The sequence below is a fragment of the Triticum urartu genome, chromosome 1, assembly GCF_003073215.2.
Source record: "Triticum urartu cultivar G1812 chromosome 1, Tu2.1, whole genome shotgun sequence".
Classification (NCBI taxonomy): Eukaryota; Viridiplantae; Streptophyta; class Magnoliopsida; order Poales; family Poaceae; genus Triticum; species Triticum urartu.
Genome location: NC_053022.1, coordinates 341,321,909 through 341,349,581, shown reverse-complemented (window position 1 = coordinate 341,349,581; position 27,673 = coordinate 341,321,909). Strand labels below are relative to the sequence as shown.

General features: G+C 40.7%; 1 long non-coding RNA gene across 4 annotated transcripts; it reads left to right on the top strand.

Moving 5' to 3' along the window:
* Positions 1 to 16,486: 16,486 nt before the first annotated feature.
* LOC125510936 lies at positions 16,487 to 21,179 on the top strand. 4 transcript variants are annotated; one of them, XR_007284819.1, is made up of 5 exons: positions 16,487 to 17,026; positions 17,679 to 18,533; positions 20,085 to 20,218; positions 20,301 to 20,406; positions 20,479 to 21,179. It is a non-coding gene; the product is annotated as an uncharacterized LOC125510936 (long non-coding RNA). The 4 variants fall into 4 exon arrangements; XR_007284830.1 differs by lacking the exon at positions 16,487 to 17,026 and having other exon boundaries at positions 17,046 to 18,533; positions 20,479 to 20,550; positions 20,704 to 21,179; XR_007284834.1 differs by lacking the exon at positions 16,487 to 17,026 and having other exon boundaries at positions 17,051 to 18,533; positions 20,704 to 21,179.
* The last annotated feature ends 6,494 nt before the right edge of the window (positions 21,180 to 27,673 follow it).

Sequence of the window (27,673 nt, the reverse complement as noted above, 5' to 3'; positions counted from 1 at the left end):
CTAGTACTCTCCTTCGTGTAATCCAGCAATAACATATCTTCATCTCACTCCGTGCAAACAAGCATTCGGTAACGATTGTCTTAAAGTCACATTGATAATATGCCAAAAAACAAAAAGAGTCGTTATATCCATAGAAATGCAAAATGTACAGTAAAATCGGCGGCAGTCAATAGGTCGTATTGATTTGTTTGGCCTTCAAGCTACCAAAACTCAAGCGCTGGACTTAATCACCCTCAACACAATACACTTTACATGACAAAATTACTAGAAATGGTTATTCTTCGCCACCATCTTACATCAGTAAATTAACCATTATAATCAGATTTTCTCTATTGACCCATTGGCACTTGATTGAGACTCGAAGAATAGAAAACGCCAATTATTGTGAACCTCGCTAGTATCCAACGGCACATTGTAGACTAGCCTCATGATGTAACACTCTCGCTTGTTTGCAGCCATGAGCAACTTGTTAAGGCGCCATTAGATATATCACACGGTTGGTTTTAAGTGCTGTCCAATACCAAGCTTTAAAACCAAAAGCCAAGAGCTGCCCTTGTACAATACAAGACCACAAATAGCACACGTTAATGCACTATGTACTCTTAGAGCTCTTCTTGTCGGAAAATCTTCACATATAAGCTATATTTCAAAGCAGTGTAATATACTTTTCAATTACAGTTGCTTTGATTATATCATTATTATTTTCTTCTCTACCTGTAACTTCTACATATATGCTATAAGCTCTCACATTAATCAGTCATTGTGACTGCGCCGTATCATGGTTGAATTACTGATTGAAATATGGTCTCTATAGCTCGACTTAACATTTGAATATCGTACAATTTTAGTACTTAGATCGTTTAGAGTGTACTGTTGTCGCACTTGACCGGCACTCTTGCCCAAAAAGCGTAAGACATTTACAGCAGATATCTATCTCCAGTAAAGTGGAATCAAACTATTATTATTCACATCATTCTCATTCTTGTACCATATTCTCCCTTAATATCTCTTGCTTTTTGATATTATATAGCATGATTTCCTCTATAGTAAACTCCCAATTGAGAATGAGATTATTATACGCTGCTACAATTCATACAAAACCCAGCTTTTAGCTGTCTCACAAATCCGAACTTTTACATGTCAAAATCACACGATATAAGCGAGAAGAGTGCAAAGAGCGAGTCCCGAGAGCGAAAGGATCAGGCCGTGACAAGCCTGTTAAGGCTGTGTATAATCCACAACAACATCTGCAACGTTGCATACATCCCACAAATAGTAGACCATTGCACTCTGCTTAAAGTACCAATCGCATTATAATTTCCACTGCTGATCGTCTCAATCCTAGGAGGTCTAACAAAAACTACTCAGGAGTTATAGAGAAAAATTCTGCTTCCATCACACTTAGATGGAGAATAGCCGCAAGCAGCCAATTAGATCGTTGCACGAAACTTGTAATTCAGCCAAAATCAGGACCTATATGCTTACATCACTCAGTTAAAGAGCAACGTAGGAAACTGAGTACTCAATGATCGAACACCCACCCTGTTATTAACATTTTGGGTGAATTTCCTCCATACGATAGCAAGCGTAGGAGACCGACCTATGACTCTCGTAGTCAATCGGTCCTGAATACGGAACACACAAGGGAAGAATTGATATATTCGCAATGTATCTTGCTCAAAAATATAGAAGTGAAATGTGTTTACCTTATCTTATAGCTCTGAAGGAACCTTTGTGTTAGTACTGTGTCATCGATTGAAAACATTCACACTCAAACCATTGTATTTAGAGATCATGTAATAATCTGTTTTTTTTGTTTTAATTATAGGTGAGCATATCAATCCTGTATTTCCATATTATATGATCTACAAGACCTTAGAGACAATTCATGGATCGTGAGACTCTTGGATGATGTCAGACCTTACAAATATGGCCAAACGAGACCAAAATCAACCGAACTGAGACATTTCAGCATATGTATCTCGTAGGTTCATTAGATGTACAAATCTAAGTGCGACTATACAATACGATAACGAGCCATGAAGTTATGATGCTTTCGCAGATAAAAAAATTCATGGTCCATTAGTTTCCATATAGTGATCTCTTATAAAACTTTAACTGCTCAGTTGCACAAACAGACAACAAACATAGGCAGCTAGCCTTCTACAGCTCACATCACTGGAGTATCTATGGTGATTTATGTACGCTTGAGTCATTGAGGATAGTGCTTGATTGCTCATTATCTATCTCATTTATAGAGCTGATCATGTATATGCTGTTAGTTCTGTACCATTCTGGTGATTAGACACCATAACAAAGCCTCCACCAATAACTTGGCTAAGCCCGGCCGCCCAAATACAAGCATGATAGGGCTTTAATTTTAACCACCAAGGGTCAAGTCTCACTCTAGAATCATTAATCATCAAACCAAAATAGCCCGATTATTACATAATAATTGCGATATTCACCTATTTCCCACTTGAACGATGCTACAGTAATCTAAATGGAGTACACATTATGCGCGTGTGATCATATCCTAGTGTGACACGCACTTACGGTGAAAAGCTATATAAGTGTTTAACAAATACTTCGACATTCCACAAATTCTTAGATACTGTCAAGATAATCTCAAGTTATGCGAGATAATATGAGTTCGAAAGATATCTATCTCTATTTTTGTGTTGAACTTCACTCATTCACTCTAATTAAGTCTCTTATGTAAAACTCAGTGTATCGCTTCACAAATTACGTGCTTGGTCACCATCTCTCTAGAAAAGCCGAAATTTACCCTGGATAATATCAACCCGAAAACATGAGAAGTGGGTGATCTCACGGCTCCAAATCAAAATTAGTATTATATACAGACGCATCTCAATATAACAAATGGGTATAGGGATACAAAACCGCGGATTGCTTAACTTTAGTCATGCCGAGTTTCACCCCTGCCGCTTTTATAACAATGATAGGATTTTTCTTATATTTGCTCTCTGCACACTCTCAGAATCAGTAAGATGGAAATGATATGTAGCCAAAGCTTCAACTGCTACCAGTGTATTACATTACATAACATTCTGCTGCGACTCCTTGACAGACTGCTGATTAAAACCACCTTGGTTACCTTGGCCTTGGAAACCAGAGTTTTATCCGCCACCACCAAAGTCGGGCCCGTGAGAGCCAGAACCTGAACCGCCGTTTAGGACATGATTATTCTAGAAAAAATTGGAATTCCTATACTGCCTCATGATGAAGCAATCCTTCCATAGTGATTGGTCGGCTTCTCATGTGTACCATGCTTTGGGCAAGGCTGGTTCATCATGGCTTCAAGGTTGAACTTTGGCCCTCCAAAACGGGGCGACTTTCCCTTTCGACGCTGATTATGATTCTGCGTATTGGCGCTGGCTACAGAGTCTAAACTGTTCTCCGCCTTACGCTTGCCATTGCCACCATGACCCGCCATGTTATGATGTTGTCCCTTCACATTGCCACTCTTCTTTCCCTTACCCGCCTTTTCTTCATTAGAGTCGGGGTCCTTGGTACTATAAGAATCAACATATTTGACGAGAGCCGCCATGAGCTCCCCCATGTCATTACAATGGCGCTTAAGCTACCCCAATTTCTACTTAAGGGGGAGAAAATGGCAGTTCTTCTCCAACATCAGGACTGCAGAACCGGCATAGATAATATTTGATGAATGTATAACAGCTGAGATCCGGCGTACCCAATTGGTTGTTGACTCGCCCTCACCTTGGACGCAGGAATCCAAGTACAAGATCGACAGAGGCTGCTTGCATGTATCTTTAAATTTTTGGATGAAACGGGCTTTCAACTCTGCCCATGACCTTATGGATTTAGCGGGCAACCCTTTCATCCAAGTATGAGCTGGCCCATCCAACATCATGGTGAAGTACTTAGCACATGCAGCATCAATAACATCCAACATCTCCATGGCCATCTCATAACTCTCAATCCAAGCTTCAAGGGCTGATCTGTTGTGTAATTAGGTACCTTACGAGGACCCTTGAAATCCTTAGGCAAAAACATTACGCGGAGCCGGCGCTAAACACGGCACACCCAAGGTTCTGGAGGTCACCCCTGCCTCCACAGATGATGACAGATAAACCGAAGGTTGCTGTTGAACCGCTAGCTGAACCCCAGCTCCGCCTCCCGACGCGCCCTGCCTTGATCCACCAAAGTTTGAGCATCAACACCACCGTGCGTCGGTCATGCCCACGAGGCTGGTTACGGCGTTGTTCACTGCTTGAGACTACGGGCGACTCAATATGCCTGCTATAACCCCGGCTTGGACGAGGGGTTGAATGAATCCGTTCACGGCTATACGAATAAGCCGCCTGTTGAGCCACAGTCGTGGCAAGAAGTTCTGGCCCTGTCGCTTTGATCGTCCCAATTCTGCATCGCATCGGGTTTTATCACGAAAGCCAAGTGTATTTTGGGAGATGAAAATATTATGATTTATGGCTTCTTTAACTACACTATAACATATGTCACAATACTTACTTTCTCTCTTATCTAGTACAATCAACCGATCTTTATTACTGCCATTCCAAGATGCTGCTAATGAGGAATGCCGCAGGCAGTAATGGATTCTGGGGTTAGGTGAAACAATGTGCAAGAATATAGTAACGTAACTATTACTGCACGCTACTCAACTAAGTCCGTCTCAACACTTCCATGCAGGACACTATTTCCAGAAGATGATATGAAATATGGCGCGAAAGTCGAAGAACATAGTAAGTAAAACGGCGGAACAACACTAACCTGGATATCAGAGAATCGTTCGGAGAAGATCTGCGCTCTGCTTCCTCCCTCTGACTTCCGCCATTGCTCCACCCCCACTATCGCTGTGGGTCGGCGCCCAAACAAACTCTGCGTAGCCCCGATGTCTATCTTCTGGGCCACGAATATAAGTCTATATCGTAATGGCAAATATTTCAAATAAGAGGACTGAGGATTATAAGCCAAAGATCTTCACTTACACCGGGGATGAACACCACAGCCGCCATGAAGCGAACCATCTAGCTCCCACCCACAAGTCAGTCTCTCTGTCAGCCCGGAGTTCATACTTATCCCTCATGAGCGACAAGCCAAATCTGAATCTTACCCCATCACCTACCTCTCTCTCCCCACGCCCAATACTTTCGGCTCTGGGCAAATGAGTTTGTCGAAATTAGCAGATCAACATCTTCCCCATACCGTCAGCCCACTATCCCCAATCTGCGTCACGATCGTCAAATTCGCCCAATGTTACCATACTGCCGTATTCCTAAATGCCTTTTGTATACAGTTCCCATATTCTAATACGCATCCAGAATAGCGTCATCAAATCTTCAGAGAAATATCATCGTTCATCACTGTATCTGCTCCTATCCTCCCTATAAGTTGATGATTTCCCTTATTTCTAATAATCACGTGTTCATAGTATGACTATGATAAACCCTCCATCACATAACCCCTACCTGATCAAATGAACACCTAACCTTTCCCTATTCCTCCGTACCATTTGCCTCATCCGAACTATCGACGGACCGTCCTCACACCATACACTCTACCTTCAAGTATCATTGACATCTATGTCTCTCGTTCCACTACATTAGAGAGTCGTTAATGTTGTTTTCCTCTATGGCTCGTACACTAGATGACGCTCACCATACATGATCACTATTCTACCGACTATGTAGGTTTCGCCACTTACAGGAACTGTATCTATTGATCCGGAATTAATAAGTAGAAATGACTGGGTTGCTAGGGTGACGGGACCAATAGCCTGAGTCATCGCGTCCTCGTCAACGAGCTTTCAACCTCCTAGTTTTATAAGTTGAGTTAGTAGGCTATTGTCCATATGTTTCATTGCATATGTATAGGTACCTTAATACGTGTCCTTTGTAATTCTGCGTCAATACTGCTCTTCTATAGTGTTTACACATCGATAATAGTGGATGATTGCTCCACAGAAAGGACAGCAAAAAAGCACCGGTCAACCGCCACTACACAAAGAATCACCTCGATCTTATCAAATCCAAACGCAGCGATGATATATTCCACTAAGAGTGCTATCGAAATTTAAAACCCCTAGTCTACCTCACAGATCTGCCTCGAAACGAATCTTCAATCTGCACAGTGCCATGCTGCCACTCGCCCCGATGGCAAGCGCTTTATCCACTCATATGCAGTAGCTCTGATAGAGCATAGCTTTTAGTGCGCTATTGTCTAACAATATAACTCCTCAACTTTTTGGAATGTCTCACACACACACAATACTGATCTGTAAACTCGGTGATTACTTACTATTCTTATACTTCTTATCTGAGCTCCTTTCATATCATGAAATATCTTATTCACAAAGTCTCTATCTATGTACCAATGAAAAATTATTCCAATGGAATGGCCTCTCTAAGAGAATAACCTATTCCTATTACTAACCGATTCTCAATTCGACTCTCATACTCGTGGCTTCCATCTCGTGCGCTGTCGCGACACTTAATTACGATCTTTATTATCGATATACATAACGGCTCATCGAGCTAGAGTCCCTAATTTTTGAATGTTGATCATATTTCATCTACTACTCCTCTTCTGCGTAGCTGTTTTCCCGTTTAAGTAGAAAGTGCGGTGAGGTGAAAACCTCTGCTATGGTGCTTTATTAAAAGTAAATGTGCTACAAACTATGAGTTTATCTCCACTGTTGTCCCTTAGTGGATTCTTACACTGTCATTATTTACTAATGAAAACAATTAATCCAGTATGAATGAGCCTTGTTCGTTCAGTGTTCATCATTCAATACACACTGCTCCAACTCATCAAGACGTACAACGCAGAAGCCTTAAGTTATGTGACAGCAAAGAGACGCGTAATCTCCTGCATACATCTAATGCAATAAACACTCATGGAAGATGTTATACTTGTCGAGCTAAAAATGTCTTACCGGGTACTAAAATTAGTTTCATAAATATGCAAGAAACAATGCTAGTAAATCGCTTCTGCAGGAAGATGAACATTGCATCCGCATCGTGTAGTTTGCACTTTAATCTATGTTCGTCATGGATAGCTTTAGTTGAGTCTCTTTACAGAATGGGCCGGGCGGCATTGCTATGCCTCAGGACGTATTTGATGACGGGATCCTTTTAATCCACAGCCGAAGTTACCCCTTATTCCCTTCATTTTGTTATAGCGCATATCGCAGATTCATCTAACTCGGTACGCTATGTGATCCAGCTCATTGCCTCGCCTCATGCAACTATAACCAGGTACCCCGTGATAGAGCCTGTAAATGTACCTCTACGAGAAGGAGTTACGACCCAGCAGTCCTTTCATCGTGATCTACAGCTAGCCTTATATATATATAATTTTTGGCGCTCCTCGCGAGAGGACGAAAAGGCGTCGAGTGCAGCGTGGGCCAAGCGGCTATTACGTCAATTTATATTCAGCCCCAAACATACGAAGCTCCTCTCACACAGAGCAGAAATAGCCCTGATTATTCGAAAAGACAGTTCTATCGTGCTTCGGCTTCCCTTCTATCCTTCCCGAGTAATCTGCCGTTTCCAAGCGGCCCGCTCAGGCGAGTGCCCAGCACCCACCAGCCAACGCGATTGTATCCTGTAATACGTCAAACATACATTTCCTTGTACAGAAATGTCAGCCTATACTTGACGAAGACCCATTGAATATATATCTAATATTAAATGCATATTCTAATTATGGAAAGCTGTACAATTTAATCAGGACAAGAGACTTCATATAGTCGGTTTGCTCGATTAGGTAAGGTAGTGACAGTAGTTAACACCTTCTCGTAGACTACTAGATTAAGATTGAGTATTGTATTTATGGATTACACGATGTATTTTAGTGAAACTACGTACAAAGCTATCACTATGAGACTGATCTAGATACTATTTCTTTCTCTATATAATGTTGAATCCGCCGGCCTCCTCCCGGAGAGCTTATGAAATCTCTCTCATTAAATGATATATGGATTTTGTTAATACTATATATACGTCTCCACTATGTAACCCAATAAATAGTAATTGGTAACCTATTCTAGCAGCTCAGAAGTTATTATAGACATTATTTAATTTGTTCTTGTTTTATCCCATGTTGTCCGCTGCTTAGCTAATATCTCTTAGAATACTTACACTTCGCCTTTGGATAATCAGAGTGATGTTAATGTCGACAAAGCATATATACAAGTGGCTATACAACGTTCTTACAACTATACAAGAATTTTGGAGTATATTAACACCCAACCACCCTAGCATACTCACTAAGCTGAATGCCCAAGTTATTACAATGTCTATGTTTAAAGATTCCTTATTACCCATATAGTATTCCGTAATTAGGAGAGCCCTCCACAATTGCGTTATAATTATCGATTCGAATGAAGCTGCACCCATCTATAGATAGTCCTCTTTGCGCATTTCGTATGATTGTTCGTCAAAATATTGCAATCATAATTTCCTAGTGGGGATCACGAGCCCCGTTTCTAATGAGAGATACATGATACTATAGTTACCTGGTATAGAAATAAGGTGAAATCATTACGTATCTCTTCGGTATGTTATTAATCTCTGTGATCATCGATCAGTGTTGTGTATGCAAGGTAGCCAAATACCTATTAACACTTCGCTATTTATATAGAAAGAAAAGTTCATTATCCAGCTTTTTCTACATAGTCACGCAATAATAAATATTTACATAGTGGATTATACATATATCTGTCCACTCACTTGCTGTCCTGTTGATTAGATGACTTGATCAGAATGTTCCAACAATAAGCCTTTGCCACCACATATGAATATCTCTAATCATAATTCCCCACACTTGGATTGTTAGAATCGTTGAAGTCTTAGTTAAGGTGACTACTGATTGATATATAACTCTCTCACTAATCTGAACTGTATTGTTCTCTCACTATGTATTCTAACCAGTTCCACATAATCTTACAGTTTTGATATATTGTCGTAGTAATTTACTGGCACATACCCTTATTCTAGAGAAATCAACTTGAATTAATGGCTGAATTATGTATAGTACTCGCAGGATAAGGATATTGTGTTACTGTTATGTGTTTAATAGTCGTGATGATATGTATCTCAATGCGACAATTTTGGCTAAGAGTTCTGTGAGCAAGCCGCTGATACTTGCATATATGACAAAGAAATGTTAAGCCTGAGTATCAACTACTATCCGAGTGGTTTGAGATCTCTTATGTCTATATTGTCCAATTTCGTGCCGCATTACCATAAACTTCTTCGTTATAGAACCTAAATCTTTTTATGGTTAGTCATGATGAAAGATCTTCGAGACTTTGCTGAATCAGCATGAATGCGAATAAGAGATGAATATATATAACTGTTGACAGCGTCCTTCACTAAAAAAGAATAAGGAGAATACTCTCTATTGGCAAATGAGAACCTTGTGCATGTTGACAAATCTTGTGCAATGAGAGGAATCCCTTGATTCCAACACCAAAGGGACTCCCGTTTATGAGATGCTGGAGCTAAATTGAGCACAACTTACCATATGCATACCCTTCTAAATATCATAGTCTATCTACCTGATGTATAAAAATGGTATATCATAGTGATATATTTATAGATCCTCTTTATCAGAGTAGATGTGAGGCAGGATAAGAATAAATGAGGGTAGAATTGCACATAACAATCTCGAAAGAAGAGCTACCTTTTGCTCACTTAGTGAGAGGAGATCACTAGCGATGAGATGTATGCCCTATACTTAAGGATCATTAGTCCCATCCTAACTCTCCACATCCAAAAGAATAATCTTGTTTTGAGCAATCTCAACAAGCCTCTTCAAAAAGTGTTATTTGACATGACGTCAAACCAACGTTGCGAAACTGAGAGCTTTCTCTCAGTAATCGCTCCATGCTCGATACTTCTTGTACTAGATCTTTTATGATGAAGACTATTGAATTTAAATGGGATTTATTGGAAAGAATTAAACGCAACTCTGAAGATTGGGACCTCGACGAAGGTAAGGAGTCAGGTATAACACCTAAGTTTGATTGTGTTAAATCGTTTATGGATACCGATGCATTTCGTGAATTTAGCACTAAATATGGACTTGACTCTGAGATAGTAGCTTCTTTCTGTGAATCCTTTGCTACTCCTGTTGATCTTCCTAAGGAGAGGTGGTTTAAATATAATCCTCCCATTGAAGTAAAAGTAGTTGCACCTATTAAAGTTGAAGAAAATACTATCACTTATGATGATCCTGTTGTTCCTGCTGCTTATATTGAGAAGCCACCTTTCCCTGTTGGAATAAAGGATCATGCTAAAGCTTCAACTGTGGTTAACAAAAGTAATATTAAGACACCCAAACCCCCTAAGCAAATTAAAGTTGAACCTAGTATTGCTATGGTTAAAGATCTCTTGGCCGATAATATTGATGGGCATGTTATTTACTTCTGCAATGAAGCTGCTAGAATTGCTGGACTGATGCTAAAAATAAACATAGACCTGTTGTAGGCATGCATGTTATTTCTGTTAAAATAGGAGATCATTGCTATCATGGCTTATGTGATATGGGTGCTATGCAAGTGCAATACCTCATTCCTTATACCAAGAAATTATGCATGATATTGCACCTGCCGAGATAGAAGAGATAGATGTTAAAATTAAGCTTGCCAATAAAGATACTATTTCACCAGTTGGGATTGTTAGAGATGTTGAAGTCTTGTGTGGGAAAGTTAAATACCCTACTGATTTTCTTGTTCTCGGTTCTCCACAAGATGACTTTTGTCCCATTATATTTGGTAGACCCTTCTTGAATACTGTTAATGCTAAGATAGACTGCAATAAGGATATTGTTACTGTTGGTTTAGGGGATATGTCTCATGAGTTTAATTTTGCTAAATTTCGTAGACAACCCCATGATAAAGAATTGCCTAGTAAAGATGAAATTGTTGGTCTTGCTTCTATTGCCGTGCCTCCTACTGATCCTTTAGAACAATATTTGCTAGACCATGAAAATGATCTGTTCATGAATGAAAGAAGGGAAATAGATGAAGTATTCTTTAAACAGGTACCTATTCTGAAACACAACTTGCATGTTGAAATCCTAGGGGATCCTCTTCCACCCAAGGGTGATCCCGTGTTTGAGCTTAAACCTTACTTGATACTCTTAAATATGCTTACCTTGATGAAAAGAAGATATATCATGTTATTATTAGTGCTAACCTTTCAGAGAAGGAGGAAGAAAAATTATTGCAAACTCTGAAGAAGCACCACGTTGCTATTGGATATACTCTTGATGATCTTAAAGGCATTAGTCCCACTCTATGTCAACACAAAATAAATTTGGAGAAAGACGCCAAACCAGTTATTGATCACCAACGACGACTGAATCCTAAGATGAAAGAAGTGGTAAGAAAGGAAATATTAAAGCTCCTTGAGGTAGGTATAATTTATCCCGTTGCTGATAGTCGGTGGGTAAGTCATGTCCATTGTGTCCCTAAGAAGGGAGGTATTACTGTCGTTCCTAATGATAAAGATGAATTGATTCCACAAAGAATTATTACAGGTTATAGGATGGTAATTGATTTTCACAAATTAAATAAAGCTACTAAAAAGATCATTACCCTTTGCCTCTCATTGATCAAATGCTAGAAAGATTATCCAAACATACACATTTTTGCTTTCTTGATGGTTACTCTGGCTTCTCTCAAATACCTGTGTCAGCTGATGATCAAGCAAATACCACTTTTACTTGCCCTTTCGATACTTTTTCTTAGAGGCGTATGCCTTTTGGTTTATGTAATGCACCTCCTACCTTTCAAAGATGCATGATGGCTATACTCTCTGACTTTTGTGAAAAGATTTGTGAGGTTTTCATGGACGATTTCTCCGTTTATGGATCCTCTTTTGATGATTGCTTGAGCAACCTTGATCGAGTTTTGCAGAGATGTGAAGAAACTAATCTTGTCTTGAACTAGGAGAAGTGCCACTTTATGGTTAATGAAGGTATTGTCTTGGGGCATAAAATTTCTGAAAGAGGTATTGAAGTTGATAAAGCTAAAGTTGATGCTATTGAAAAGATTCCATGTCCCAAGGACATCAAAGGTATAAGAAGTTTCCTTGGTCATGCCGGTTTTTATAGGAGGTTCATTAAGAACTTCTCAAAATTTCTCGGCCTCTAACTAACCTTTACAAAAAGATATTCCTTTTGTCTTTGATGATGATTGTGTAGAAGCATTTGAAATACTTAAGGAAGCTTTGATTTTTGCACCTATTGTTCAGCCACCTGATTGCAATTTACCCTTTGAAATTCTGTGTGATGCTAGCGATTATGTTGTAGGTGCTGTTCTAGGACAAAGAGTTGATAAGAAGCTGAATGTTATCCACTATGCTAGTAAAACTCTAGATAGTGCCCAGAGAAATTATGCTACTACTGAAAAGGAATTTTTAGCAGTTGTTTTTTGCTTGTGATAAATTCATACCTTATATTGTTGATTCTAAAGTAACTACTCACACTGATCATGCTGCTATTAAATACCTTATGGAAAAGAAAGATGCTAAACCTATACTTATTAGACGGGTTCTCTTGCTACAAGAATTTGATTTGCATATTATTGATAGAAAGGGAGCTGAGAACCCCGTTGCAGACAACTTGTCTAGGTCAGAGAATGTTCTTGATGACCCACTACCTATTGATGATAGCTTTTGAAGGAAATATGCCCTAGAGGCAATAATAAGTTACTATTTATTTCCTTATATTATGATAAATGTTTATTATTCATGCTAGAATTGTATTAACCGGAAACATAATACATGTGTGAATACATAGACAAACAGAGTGTCACTAGTATGCCTCTACTTGACTAGCTCATTGATCAAAGATGGTTAAGTTTCCTAGCCATTGACATGGTTATCATTTGATTAACGGGATCACATCATTGGGAGAATGATGTGATTGACATGACCCATTCCGTTAGCTTAGCACACGATCGTTTAGTATGTTGCTATTGCTTTCTTCATGACTTATACATGTTCCTATGACTATGAGATTATGCAACTCCCGTTTATCGGAGGAACACTTTGTGTGCTACCAAACGTCACAATGTAACTTGGTGATTATAAAGGTGCTCTACAGGTGTCTCCAAAGGTACTTGTTGGGTTGGCGTATTTCGAGATTAGGATTTGTCACTCCAATTGTCGGAGAGGTATCTCTGGGCCCTCTCGGTAATGCACATCACTTAAGCCTTGCAAGCATTGCAACTAATGAGTTAGTTGCGGGATGATGTATTACGGAACGAGTAAAGAGACTTGTCGGTAACGAGATTGAACTAGGTATTGAGATACCGACGATCGAATCTCGGGCAAGTAACATACCGATGACAAAGGGAACAACGTATGTTGTTATGCGGTCTGACCGATAAAGATCTTCGTAGAATATGTAGGAGCCAATATGAACATCCAGGTTCCGCTATTGCTTATTGACTGAAGACGTGTCTCGGTCAGGTCTACATAGTTAACGAACCCGTAGGGTCCGCACGCTTAACGTTACGATGATAGTTATATTATGAGTTTATATGTTTTGATGTACCGAAGGTTGTTCGGAGTCCCGGATGTGATCACGGACATGACGAGGAGTCTCGAAATGGTCGAGACATGAAGATTGATATATTGGAAGCCTATGTTTGGATATCGGAAGTGTTCCGGGTGAAATAGTGATTTTACCAGAGTACCGGAGGGGTTACCGGAACCCCCCGGAGGCTATTGGGCCTTATGGGCCCAAGTGGAGGAAGAGGAGAGGCGGCCAAGGGGCAGCCGCATGCCCCTCCCCCCCCCCAAGTCCGAATTGGACAAGGAGGGGGGCGGCGCCCCCCTTCCCTATCCCCTCTCTCCTCCTTCCCCCCAAGTCCTAATCCAACTAGGAAAAAGGAGGGGAGTACTACTCCCGGTGGGAGTATGACTCCTCCGGCGCGCCCTCTCCCCTGGCCGGCCGCACCCCCCTTGCTCCTTTATATACAGGGGCAAGGGGCACCCTGGAGACAAAACAATTGATCATTGATCTCTTATCCGTGTGCGGTGCCCCCCTCCACCATAGTCCACCTTGATAATACTGTAGCGGTGCTTAGGCGAAGCCCTGCGTCGGTAGAACATCAACATCGTCACCACGCCGTCGTGCTGATGAAACTCTCCCTCAACAGTCGGCTGGATCGGAGTTTGAGGGATGTCATTAGGCTGAACGTGTGCTGAACTCAGAGGTGTTGTACGTTCGGTACTTGATCGGTCGGATCATGAAGACGTACAGCTACATCAACCGCGTTGTGCTAACGCTTCCGCTTTCGGTCTACGAGGGTACGTGGACAGCACTCTACCCTCTCGTTGCTATGCATCACCATGATCTTGCGTGTGCGTAGGAAAATTTTGAAATTACTACGTTCCCCAACATTGGTATCAGAGCCAGGTTTTATGCGTTGATGTTATATGCACGAGTAGAACACAAGTGAGTTGTGGGCGATATAAGTCATACTGCTTACCAGCATGTCATACTTTGGTTCGGCGATATTGTTGGATGAAGCGGCCCGGACCGACATTACGCGTACGGTTACGCGAGACTGGTTCTACCGACGTGCTTTGCACACAGGTGGCACTACAACAAAAACACCAGGTATGGTCGCTTTTTCTGGGGCGCTTTTTTATTGATCTCTACGCTCATGAACACTGGCGACCTAAAGACGCTTCTAAAGACGTTTAGAAAGCGCCACAAAATTTTGATTTTAATTAGGCTAAAAAATAAGTATTTTAGTTTTAATTAACTTTAAAAGACGATCTGTGAGATGCTTTATGTGCGCCTCTGCTCTTCGAGAAGATTTGTGAAACGTCTTAATGTGCGACTCTGTTCTTATCATAGATTTAAGAAAACTTTGAATAATTATTTTTTCAACCCAGATATCTATGAAAATTAGCTGTACTAAACTTTGGATAATGCTACTTTGTTATTTGATTGTGACTTTAAACATCCCCTCAGTAATGTTCTTCTATGTCCCTGCAAAAAAAAGTTGTTCGTCTATGTATATTTGTGAATTGGTGTACGTACGAGGAAAGCCCATTGGATTTTCATATGAAGCCATCTCAAAAATATTTTGCATGATAATGTATGTCTCATTCATATCATAAAGATTAAAATACAAGTTACATAAAGACCGCCAAGACAAAAGTGAAAAGACGGCAGAACGTCTCTGAGCTTAACACCAACGTCCGTCACCTGTCTCCAGCACCATCATATCAGCCATTGAAAGAAAAAAAATGACGGATCACCTTCTCACCTGAGATCGACGCGACTACATCGTTGATATGCAGCTTTGCAGACCTTCAAGGTGGCTCGCCATAGACGAAACCATTACCGTTGAATGAATCAAACCGGGGCAACACCCCGGACACGCCATCGAACTCCAGATCTGGCACCCACATGACTAAGACGTCGGAGGAGGAAACCATACCTGCCATCCACGAACCACGGTCCCAGCACACGTTCCATCTTTCAGATGCCGTTGTTGCAGACCACAATCTGCATCCGCTCCTCGACTACCTCCCAAGCTCCGCGCCGACGTTGGAGCATACGCCGGCGCAACAACGGAGCACGAGGATACATGTCCACCACAAGGATGCCGCCGCCGCCACGACATCCCGCTTGAACAGACCGATTCCCAGATCCTTCACTGACAATAGAGCTGATTTCCTCGCCGAAGAAGAATCCGGAGCTTCTTTATTCAGCATCATCGTCGCCAGCGCTGAAGGCAAGACGTCGCACGATTCAAAACCCTAAACTTTTTGGGCCCTAAAACCTAAAGGTAAAACAATCCACACGTGCGGGTTCAGGTGACCCCCTCACCACCGACGACCAAAAAGTCGTCAGCAGAGAAGAGCCCCCCAGAAGACGGCGCAGGAAGGAGCGGTTCTCGTGTGGCGGCGGTTAGGCCTCGCTACATGAGGAAAACTTTCCAGACTCCACCAAGGACTGAGATACGATTCAGAAAGCCATCCCAATCACCCAGCGAATGCAATGGACGGCTGCTATGCCAGGTCGTACACAATTCCGAAAAGAATAGTTGTAGATGTAGCAGGGCTGATGTATATTATTTGATTGAAAAAAAGGGGCTGATGTATATTATACTACGTACTTTTTTAGGAGGAATATATTATACTATCTCTGTAATACGCAACTCCCTAAAATGATACTCCCTTCATTCTTTGATATAAGGTGTGTAGATTTTTTAGAAAAAGTTCGAAATATAAGGTGTCTTGTGTTGCACCACTCGTTTGAATAATTTTTTTTAGGGATTTGATTACATTTACTTATATTAGGCAAACTTCTCTATTTTTCTCATGTCAATTTAGTCAGGTCTAATCTCGCCCAAAACTTGTGAAATTTTCACTCCACGTGCGTTCTTTAATTTTCGTGCCAAAAACTATACACACTATATTTAGGAACGGAGGGAGTAAAAGAAATCAGCAGTTAGGGCCGCCGCCGCTCGGCGCCTCGGCAATAGCAGTCGATCTCCCGCCGCCGTTTGGCCCAGCCAGAGCCATCGTCGTCGCTCGCCACCTCTACCATAGATCTCACGCCGTCGCGCTCCCCTGGCCAATGATCTGACGCCGCCGCAACTCGCCCCTAGCCCGAACTCCGGCGTCGCCCGACTCTGATCCCCCGCCGGCCCTCTGGCCAGAGCTCCACCGTCGCTCGACCACTCCTCCCAGACAAGTTCCCCCGCCGCTCGACGCTGGTCGCCTCCCTACAGCGCAAGCTCCTCTGCCACCTGACGCCGGTCTGCCCCAGGCCAAGCTCCCCGATCCCCTGACGCCAGTTGCAGCCCGACATCGCTCCCCCCAACGCCAGGCTCCGCCGCTTGCAGCCCGACACCGCTCCCCCCAACGCCAGGCTCCGCCGGCCGCAGAATACTCTATCCGGACGACTCCTCTCTCGCTTTGCTGCCGACCTTGGCAATGAGCTCGCTGACACACCTCTACTGCTAGGAGCTTGTCCGTAGGTTGTTCTTCTCATTTTTCTATCTCCATATCATGTGAAATATAGCTCAAATTCTGATATGTCACCTCTGTTTTCCCTTTCTGTCTTTGAAGTGATACACTGTATTGGTGAAAATTGACAAATGTTGATAAAATCAGTGAATACTTTTTGGTGATTGGATGAGAATTGTTGTTAAAAACAGTGGGGACTGTTGATTGGATGGCAATTGTTGATGACATGATATTTTTGAAGTTGATCTGGTTAGGGGGAGCTGCATATGTCATGCCACACAAGAGTATTTTTCTTGTTTTAGCAAGAGAAACCACTGGATATTACTTAGATTTTTAGTAACTGGTTATACCAGCTAGCCTTCTGTTCTGCTGTTTGTCAAGCATTGGGGAATATACATCCATATTTGTCATTTATGATATTTTCTTTATGTATATCACATAAATTCTATCACTCTAGTAAAGACACATCTCCACTTATGTTTTCCAGTGTAAGATGAAAGATTGGGTAGATCCTATTATACAATTTGAACCTTAGTATCTATTGCATAGTTTAAAATATTCATATATACCTATGTTTAATGTACAAGAGCATATGGAAATTACAAACTGATCGATTTTGCTTTCATTACTATGAGTGGTAGCTCAGCTTTGAGAATGTTGCAGGGCAGAGTGTTTCTCTTAGGAAAAAAGGTTGTTGTGGCAAAGAAAGGGAAAGGGAAAAAGAAGGGCAAAGACAGTGAAAAAGCAACTGAAGGTCCTGAAAAACAGAAGCGTAAAAGAGCGCCTAACAAGAAATCAGGTAACGTCGCACGTAAACCTGAGAAGAAGCCTGAGGATTGTTTCAAAAAGAAGTCAATATTCTTTGATTTGGAATACTGGGAGTACAACAAGTTAAGGCAAAATCTAGATGTAATGCATATTGAGAAAAAACATCTGTCAAAATTTAATTGGAACCTTATTGGATATTGATTCTAAAACAAAGGATGGCCTTAATGCACGACTTGACTTGGGAGAAATTAGAATTCGATCTAGCCTTCAACCTGATGAAGGTGATAAGGATAAAACTAAATTGCCGCATGCACCTTTTAATATGTATAAAGAAAAGAAGGAGATTCTTTGTACAGTGATTAAGAATTGTAGGACACCTGATGGTTATGCATCAAACTTTTCGAGGTGTGTGAACATGAAAGAATTAACATTGACTGGCCACAAAATCCACGACTGTCATGTTATTCTAGAAGACATCCTTCCTGTGGCACTTTTAAACTGTTATCCCAGTAAAGATGTCATGATAATAGTTCTTGAGCTGGCTAATTTCTTCAAGAAGCTATGCTCCAAAGTGTTAGATGTCTCTGAGCTTGACAAACTGCAAGAGAGTATTGTGAAGACACTTTGTAATATGGAAAAAGTTTTTCTTCCATCGTTTTTTACTGTCATGGTACATTTGATGGTGCATTTAGTTGAAGAAGCTAAACTTGGTGGCCCGGTGCATTACAGGTGGATGTACCCTCTAAAGAGGTATGCTACTTCCATTTTATTTGTTATTTTCCATGGTGCATCTAAGTATATGATTTGATTTATTGTTTCCCGTGATCATATAACCTTGTTGTTTTATCATGTTCAGATCATTTGTTTGGCTAAAGTCACTTGTGAGCAATAGAACTTATCCTAAAGGTTCTATTGCTAAAGGATATATTGTTGAAGAATGCTTGACCTTTTGTTTAAGATTTCTAGAAGGAACCACACGTTTCACGAGAACATCTAGGAACCCTGATCCTTCAGATAATACAAAGGGCATGTACATGTTTGATAGTCACCAGTAGAAAAAGGGCCTTTAGTCCCGGTTCTGGAACCGGGACTAAAGGGTCGGTACTAAAGCCTCCCCCTTTAGTCCCGGTTCTAACTGGAACCGGGATTAAAGGCCCTCCACGTGGCCGTTGCCTAGAGGTCCACCTTTAGTCCCGGTTGGTAACACCAACCGGTATTAAAGGATATTTTATGAATTTTTTTGAATTTTTTTTGAATTTCAAATTTCTGAATTATTTTAACCTCTAATCTCTAATCACCCCTCATCACTGCTCAATTTAACCTTTAATCTCTAATCACCCCTCATCATTCCAAATCACCTAACTTCCCGAACGGTCACCCATCCTCTCACTACTCCAGCCTGGGCACTCTTAACTTCCGGGTTCTATTCTCCCTCGTTTCCAAGTCTGCACTTGTTGTTTTCCTGACAATAGTAAGATGGCAATCCTATTAACCCTCAGGAATTTAGCTTGAGCATGAAGTCACACATTTCACTATTTGAGTTTGAAACTATTGTTCTAAAAATCAATAATTATTTAGTAACACTAATATTTCTTGAATAAGTAGTTTGACCATAGTTTGACCACAGTTTGACCATAGTTGACCAAAATTTAAAAAAACTGAAATAATTATTTAGTAACACTAATACTTCTTGAATAAGTAGTTTGACCATAGTTTGGCCAGATTTAACAAAAATTCAAAAAAAAACTGAAATTTGAGCATAAATTTTTTTCCTTTTAGAATTTGAGGACTCTAAAAATTTTCAAACAGGCCGTAGGCCATCTCCATCGGATGCGGATTTTCGTTCCGAACATTTTGATATATTATACGTTTTTTTCCGACATCGTATGCAAAAGTTATAGCCGTTTTACATTTTCCTTACATTTTCTGCAAAACATGTCCAAATTTAAGTTTTTAAATTTTCCTAACTAGTAGATGTAGTAACATAACTACCTCTCGAAGGATTTTAAATTTTGAAGTTTCTATCATTTTCTTTTGCTTTTTACAAAACTGAAAAGGTGATGCACCGGGGGGTAGGATTTGAAAATTGCACCATTAGTACCGGTTCATGGCACGAACCGGTACTAATGGGCATCGCACCCTTTAGTATCGGTTCGTGCCACGAACCGGGACTAAAGGTCCCATTTGAACCGGGAGTAATGCCTGTATGGTGCCCTCGCCGCTTGAACCGGGACTAATGGTCACATTAGTCCCGGTTCGTAATGCAACCGGGATTAATGCTCTTTTCTGGCTGGACCAAAGCCCCTTTTTCTACTAGTGAGTGTTGGTGAGCCAATTGGAAAGGCTGTCACTGTAGGCCAGTTGGACGATCAGCTTCTAGTTCAAGCACATCGATATGTCTTGCGACACTGTGATGAGCTTGATGATCTCCGTAGGTGTGCTTCAGTGCTATCTTCTATTTCTGTTGTTTTTCACAAGTTGGAAAAAATCATGATGTTATTTTTCTTATTATTACAGAGAATTTGTGGATCAAGAGAAGAGGAAGCCGGGTAACATAAATTTCACGGATGATGACAATGAGGATTTGATTAGTAGACACTTTGCTGACTGGTTGGAACAAAAGGTATAATTCTCCTTCAGCATGTTCCTTCACTTTAGTTCCATATGAACTCAATGTAACCACTCTTACATACAGGTTATACTAGATGATGGACTGGATATTACAGAAAAGATAAGAGCATTAGCCGCAAAACCAAGCAAATGCGGGGTGCGCTATAGTGGCTATATAATTAATGGCTTCTAGTTTCATAATATCAGTCACGAGACAGGACACGTGACACAAAATAGTGGTGTCATGAACCTTGCTGAAAATGGTGTCCTATTATGGCCGGTTATCTGACATCTTCGAATTGTCATACAGAGATTACAAGGTGGTGCTCTTGAAATGTGATTGGTATGATGTTCATCACAAAGTTGGTATTTGAGAGATGAGTTTGGATTCACTCATGTGAACCTTCTCCCGCAAAGTACATACATGGGAGAAGTTAGAGGATGATCCTTTTGTATTTTCTTCCCAAGTGGACCAGGTATTTTATATCCAACATCCGAGAAGTGAGAATTGGAATACCATGGTGAAATTCGAACCTCGTGATATTTTTGACATGGGTGGAGAACCATCTTCTGATGAAACAGATTAGTCTTTGTGCTTTCAGCTTGTTATCGGCAACTAAGATATAGGTTGAGCACTTGTCATCCATGCTCCTAGGTAGAGTTGCTCCAATATAACTATTCCAGCTGGGCGGATCTTCTTCAGAATATATTGTTCCCTGTGTTACTCTGTAATGAACGAGTCCATGGTCTTTTTAAATGCATATTTTCCCTTTTGTTATGAATGAATTTATGGCTATCCGTTCAGTTCTTTGAATAGTTTTTAAATAGTTTTTTAACTTTCACATGACAATAGTACTGCTAAATTTTGGAACGTTCTGATGAAGTGTGCTTCAGGTTCACTTCCTGATTGGATGCTTCTTTGTGCTAGTTTATAGGAAATGAAAGTAGTCTAGTAAATATTTCAATAATATTTTGCAAGTGCATGACATCGACTTTGCACGATTGACATCCCCAGTCATAAAAATCAAAAGCAATAAGGGATATTTGGTAAAATCAGTTAAGTGTTACAGTAACTAGTACAATACATTTTTTTGTTAGTCGTAAATCCTGGGAACCGCCATATGTGGCCGTTGACTTTTGTAAAAGGTTCAAAACTTTGGGGGTAATCAAATTTGAAAATGTTCACAACCTTGATAAAAACATGAATTTCAAAACGTTCACAGCTTCTGAAAATGTTCATGAATTTGAAAAAAAGTTCACGAATTCAAAGAAATATATTGACAAACTAAAAAAAGACCTTAAAAATGTTCATGACCTCGAAAAAAGTTCAAGCATATGAAAAAGTTTCGTGAATTTGAAAAAGGTGTATGGGTTCAAAACTTTTTTGCAACAAATTGGAAAAGTACATGAATTAGGGAACAATTCACAAATTCAAGAAATGTTCGCAGACTTGAATTTACTGTGAATTTGAAAAACGTTCACTGTTTGAAGAAAAATATTCACAAATTAAAAAAGTTTGGGAATTTAAAACAATTAAAAAATTTGGAAGAACTTCAAGAATTTGAAAAAAATAGAAAGAAAAGGGAAATAATAAATAAATAAAATTCTAAAAAAGAAAAAACAATAAAAAAGAAAGGGTAAAACCAGGGAAACAAAGTAAAACTTGGCCGAAATGAACCTAAACAAGATAAAGATAACCCGACTTAAAAACCTAGCAAGCTTTCGGATGCTTCCTAAAACCCGACCATGGAAGCTTTTGGCGCCTCCAAAATCAGGAGTAGGAGGGAGGTTCGCGTTTGTGCCTTGGTTGGCCCGGTCTTTTTTTAACATAACATAGACGCAGACGCTCATACATACACTCATTCGTATGAACGCATACACGCACGCACATCCTACCCCTCCCACGAGACTCCGAGAGACTGATCCAGCACATCATCTTAAGATTAACGAAGTCGTCACAGACTCCTTTGTAGTTGACGGAAACGTCTTCTCCCACGCACATGGTCGGAATGCCTGAAATAAATCTGGAAAAATGCAAACACCAATGTCAAATTCAAGACTTGCACTCTGATGGGCATGGGATACCAATGTCCTCCTAACCATCCAACCAAAGGTTGGTTTGCAGGCCGACCATTTATAACATATCGAGGGGAGGGTATGTGCACAGTTTTTCCAAAACCAAAGGAAGCTACGGGAGCGCCTCACGTTAACAAAAACACTGTGGCGCGAGATGCTGCAAGTGCGCATGCAGGGAGCTGGAAATGGCGACGACGGCCATGCTGGACCCTAGCACCAGCCTCATGATTTGTTGGAACCAGTGTGACAAGTTTATTTCGAAGTCCGTGAAGGAAGAGGAGCCCTCCCATGTGCCTCCTCCATTACCTCGTTGTGGAGACGACACATCATCACACAATACCTTGATGACGACCGAGAGGGCGGCGCAAGAGGAGCAGCGACGCAATGTCAGGCCACGTTTGCCACATCGGACGCCGACACCGCATCAGTGACCAGCTGGTCAAGATTGGCTTGAAGGAATCGCTGCACCGCACCATCGCCGACAGGGGCTAGGTGAAGGGATGGGGTACCGGGAGGGGCATCCGCGGTCGACACGGGAAGCGTGCGGCGGAGGGAGAAGCCCAACTTCGATCTACCACTGGCCTCTATTATTTTTATTATTAAAGTATATCGATATTACTTGGATACGAATATTACCGAGTAAAGTTTGATGTTTTTTGAAAAAAAAACCAAAGCATATGGATTTATCCAATAAAAGATCCCAAACTATTCCCACCAAATCAAATTTCATGTTCCCGGACTATTTTCGCTTATAAAAGTTTTGGCGCTACGGATTATTTTCTTTACCGCGCATACTTCCCGCGTCTCCGCCATCTCCCCCCACCACCTCCCCATTTATCCAACCTCCGATCCCAATCTGCACCGTGACCACCACCCCGCGCGCCGCCCGTTCCTGCACCAGACGCGGTGGCAGCCTCACCCTCAAGCGCTGCCCTCTGCCGCTATCGCCACCTGCCGCCTATTCCCGTTTTCCTCCATCGACAAGCTCGCTAATCTGAGCCCTGTCGGTGTCCATCGTCCCGCCCGTCACGAAGCCATCGTCCTCACTGTCACACAGCGGCCGGCTCCACGCAGGTCTCATCCTTCACTCGAAGCTGCGCGCGTGTTCCCTCGGTACACAACCCACAAGGAGCTCTCGCCTCCATCCATTATCTTCAGCGTCCACCACGTCAAGTAGGTACTTTCTTAAATCCCATAGCCCCTACAATTTTACCATTAAATCAACCGAAGTGGGCTCCTTCATTTATATGCATCTCAAGTCCTGATCCTCTTCTCCTTCATCTCCTTTCTTCTTTCATGTAGGCAATGCACACTAAGTGTTTGTTGAATTGCTTGCTTGCTTAGAAATCAATTCTGACAGATGTTCTTAAAAATATGTGAGCAACTATTTGGTCCAATCAAATTTTATATGGTAAAACTCAAAAGTAGTACAAGTGGTGTTATATAGATTGGCCAAATAACCTCACATTCCATTTACGCTGGAGCATAAAACATGGTAGTGTCTGGTTGTACAGGCTGCAATGTACTCTGCTATTTTGTAGTAATTTTAGTTTGTCCTATTTCCTACGTCATCTTAGTGCAGTCCCACTATTTCATTAGTTTTGATTCTTGCATCTTAGCTGAAGGGAGGTTCAATCAGCAGCTCTCAGATTTTGCACTAAAAGTTTTTTGTTTATAGGTTTGTATGCTGCTATGTGTGTTACAGATTTACAGTAACTTCTGAAGTGCTTTTTGGGTGCCTTTTCAGTTACATGCATGTATGGGTCATATTTACTGCAAGATCACCTTATTCCACTTGAGTCCAACATGTACCATTTGCTACAACTAGATTCTCTTTAAAAATACTTGCATAGCATAAAGAGGCAACTTATCTAGCAGCTGTAAGATAAACTGGAGTGTGTTGTCTGTTACATTATTGTTGGTATTTAGGACTAGACCAACTATATGAGTTTATTGGCAGTGTTATGTTATTAGCATTTGGCAGATAACTTTTGTTACACATCTTTTGCGAGACAGACATAAGGATTGAGTTACTTGGTAACTGATTCATGAAAAACGCACACATAATGCAGTAATTTTGAGTCTTTCATTTGTGCGGAAGGCTGTTTGGTTCCAAGAAATATGTGAAATCATATGCATGACCTTGACATATGCTTCTATGCTTGATATTAACATATGATTTAACATTGTATGGTAAAGATATCATGTCGAGGGTACCTCGATGGCTTCGAAGCCTAAACAACCCAGAGCAAGTTTCTGAAAGTGTACAACCAGATGAAGAAAATTTAGAAGGCCCTCTAGAGACTGATGATCTAGTACCAAAAAAGCCTCCTGAATCTACTAGGCAAATTAAAATAATTTGTAAGCTCACTTTTCTTTTTCAAACACATATCTAGTGTGATGTATATGGTCCAGTCATATGCCACTGTGATAATCGTGCATGCAGGGCCAAATGGAGATGTGCGACAGATTATAGGGGAATTCCAAGGTAAAAATTTGTCGGAATTACGTGGGGGGAAGATAATTGTGGAGACTGATGGTAGTGGAATTCCAAATGGAAGGTCGGCTGCCATTCTCGGTCAGCATCTTACCTGGCTTGTAGAAAACTCAACATTTGCACCATTGCATATTCAGAGATGGGACAATGAATTGTTTCTTCAAAAACATGGGCATATGATCACAGATGTGGAGGTAAAAATTTCATAGCACTATTCAAGACTGTTAACTTCACATTGCTAATTGTCATCCTAGCTTTTCTTCGAGAACCAAGCAGGATTACACTGATTCATCTTTACCACACATGGTTGCTAAGGTGTGTGTGTGTGCACATAAACTTCTGATTCATTGTCAAACAATGTCTATGATTTGTGTATGTTTACTTGCAACTGAACTAAACCTCAACTGTAAAAAACGCACATTGAAAAAATTGATAGGGTCAATCAAGGCTGTACAGAATCAACTTTACCGGACAAGACTAACCAGGAATTGCATCCTCGGAATTGCGCAAGAACCAAAGAGGGCTGCACCAGTTTATCTTTACCACATGAACCCACGGTTGCTAAAGTGTGTGTGCATGCGCGCATAGATTTCTGTTGTGTTATCAAACAATATCTATGTTTTCTATAAGTTTACTTACAACTAAACTGAACCTCAACTGTAGAAAGCACATGATGGTCCTGAAGCAAAGAATGGTCATGCTGAAAATAACAATGCGACCAAGCAAGGTGGTCCTGAACCAAGTGTACAACTTCATCGCATCACTAAGAAGGTACATTGTATATATCTGAATGACAATGGTTAGAATAGTTAGTTGGTCTAATTCCATGTGCAATTGTCCCTTTCTGTGTAAAGTGAAATCTCCCATGGTTTGTGATAATGAATGTTCCATTTCTTGAAAAAATAGGATAAAATGAAAGTCTTTTTGGTTTCATTGAACCTGAGAAGCAAAGATAAATTTGTGGCCGAAGGAACTTTAGTGAGTAGAGATAAAACATACGTGGGACTGCTGTAATGTGAATAGAGATAAAACAAGCCACCAAACATTGCTATCGTACATCATCAAAGTACATTTCTTCTCATAATAGTCTTAAAGCTATGTACTAAAATTTTCTCTGTTATCTTTCTTTTTCAGGGTAGTTCAAGATTTAGAAAAGGAGTGCATTGCAGGAGCCAGGAGCAACTATAGAAGAATTAGTCTTTAGATGGACAAATATTATGTTTTATATACATATTGTAGCTTTACAGGAAAATTTAGTTCTAGTTTGTATGATCTCTTCTTAATTATTTGCATTTTTATATGAAGATCTGATTTGATTCAGTTGTGAACCTAAGGTGTTTATTTCTACTAAATGAAATTGTGCGAATGGGATGGTTGTGGATACAATTGATTATACAGGTGGATACCTTCATATAATGATATTTGTTGCTTACAAATGTGATTGGTCATATGGTGCATGCTTTTATATAACAATATTTGTTGATCATTCTGCTCAAGCATACGACATGATAAAGTTACTGGATTTGAAATGGCGAAGTTCAAATTTGGAATAAATCAAATATTATTTAAAGCAAAATATTACGTGGTTAAAAGAAGCTTTTGTATATTTAGAGACGAATATAACGTCTATATATAGCGTGTATAGGAATGGGCCTAGGGCCTTTGATGAATGAAATGGCTCTATTAGTAGAGACGTATGAGCGCGGCTAACATAACGACTCTACATATCAAAGACACTTTTGAATGTCCAAATATAGCGTGTCATATCTAGAGACGCCTTCGTACGTCCCAATATAGTGTCTCATGCCATGTACAGACGCTTAGCCAGCATGTCTATATGTTTTGAGACGGTCCATGGGGAGACGCTCCAAAGACGCTTTACTAAGTCGACTCTATGGTTGCCTAGAGATGAAATAACACGTCTCTAACTTTGGAATATGACGTCTCTACATGCAGTTTTTGTTGTAGTGTGGCTGGCGGGTGTTAATTTCTCTAACGTTAGTTCAACCGAGTGTGGCTACGCCCGGTCCTTGTGAAGGTTAAAACAGCACCAACTTGACAAACTATCGTTGTGGTTTTGATGCGTAGGTAAGAACGGTTTTTGCTAAGCCCGTAGCAGCCACGTAAAACTTGCAACAACAAAGTAGAGGACATCTAACTTGTTTTTGCAGGGCATGTTGTGATGTGGTATGGTCAAGACGTGATGCTATATTTTATTGTATGAGATGATCATGTTTTGTAACCGAGTTATCGGCAACTGGCAGGAGCCATATGGTTGTCGCTTTATTGTATGCAATGCAATCGCCCTGTAATGCTTTACTTTATCACTAAGCGGAAGCGATAGTCGTAGAAGCATAAGATTGGTGAGACGACAACGATGCTACGATGGAGATCAAGGTGTCGCGTCGGTGATGATGGTGATCATGGAGGTGCTTCGGAGATGGAGATCACAAGCACAAGATGATGATGGCCATATCATATCACTTATATTGATTGCATGTGATGTTTATCTTTTATGCATCTTATCTTGCTTTGATTGACGGTAGCATTATAAGATGATCTCTCACTAAATTTCAAGATAAAAGTGTTCTCCCTGAGTATGCACCGTTGCCAAAGTTCGTCATGCCCAGACACCACGTGATGATCGGGTGTGATAAGCTCTACGTCCATCTACAACGGGTGCAAGCCAGTTTTGCACACGCAGAAT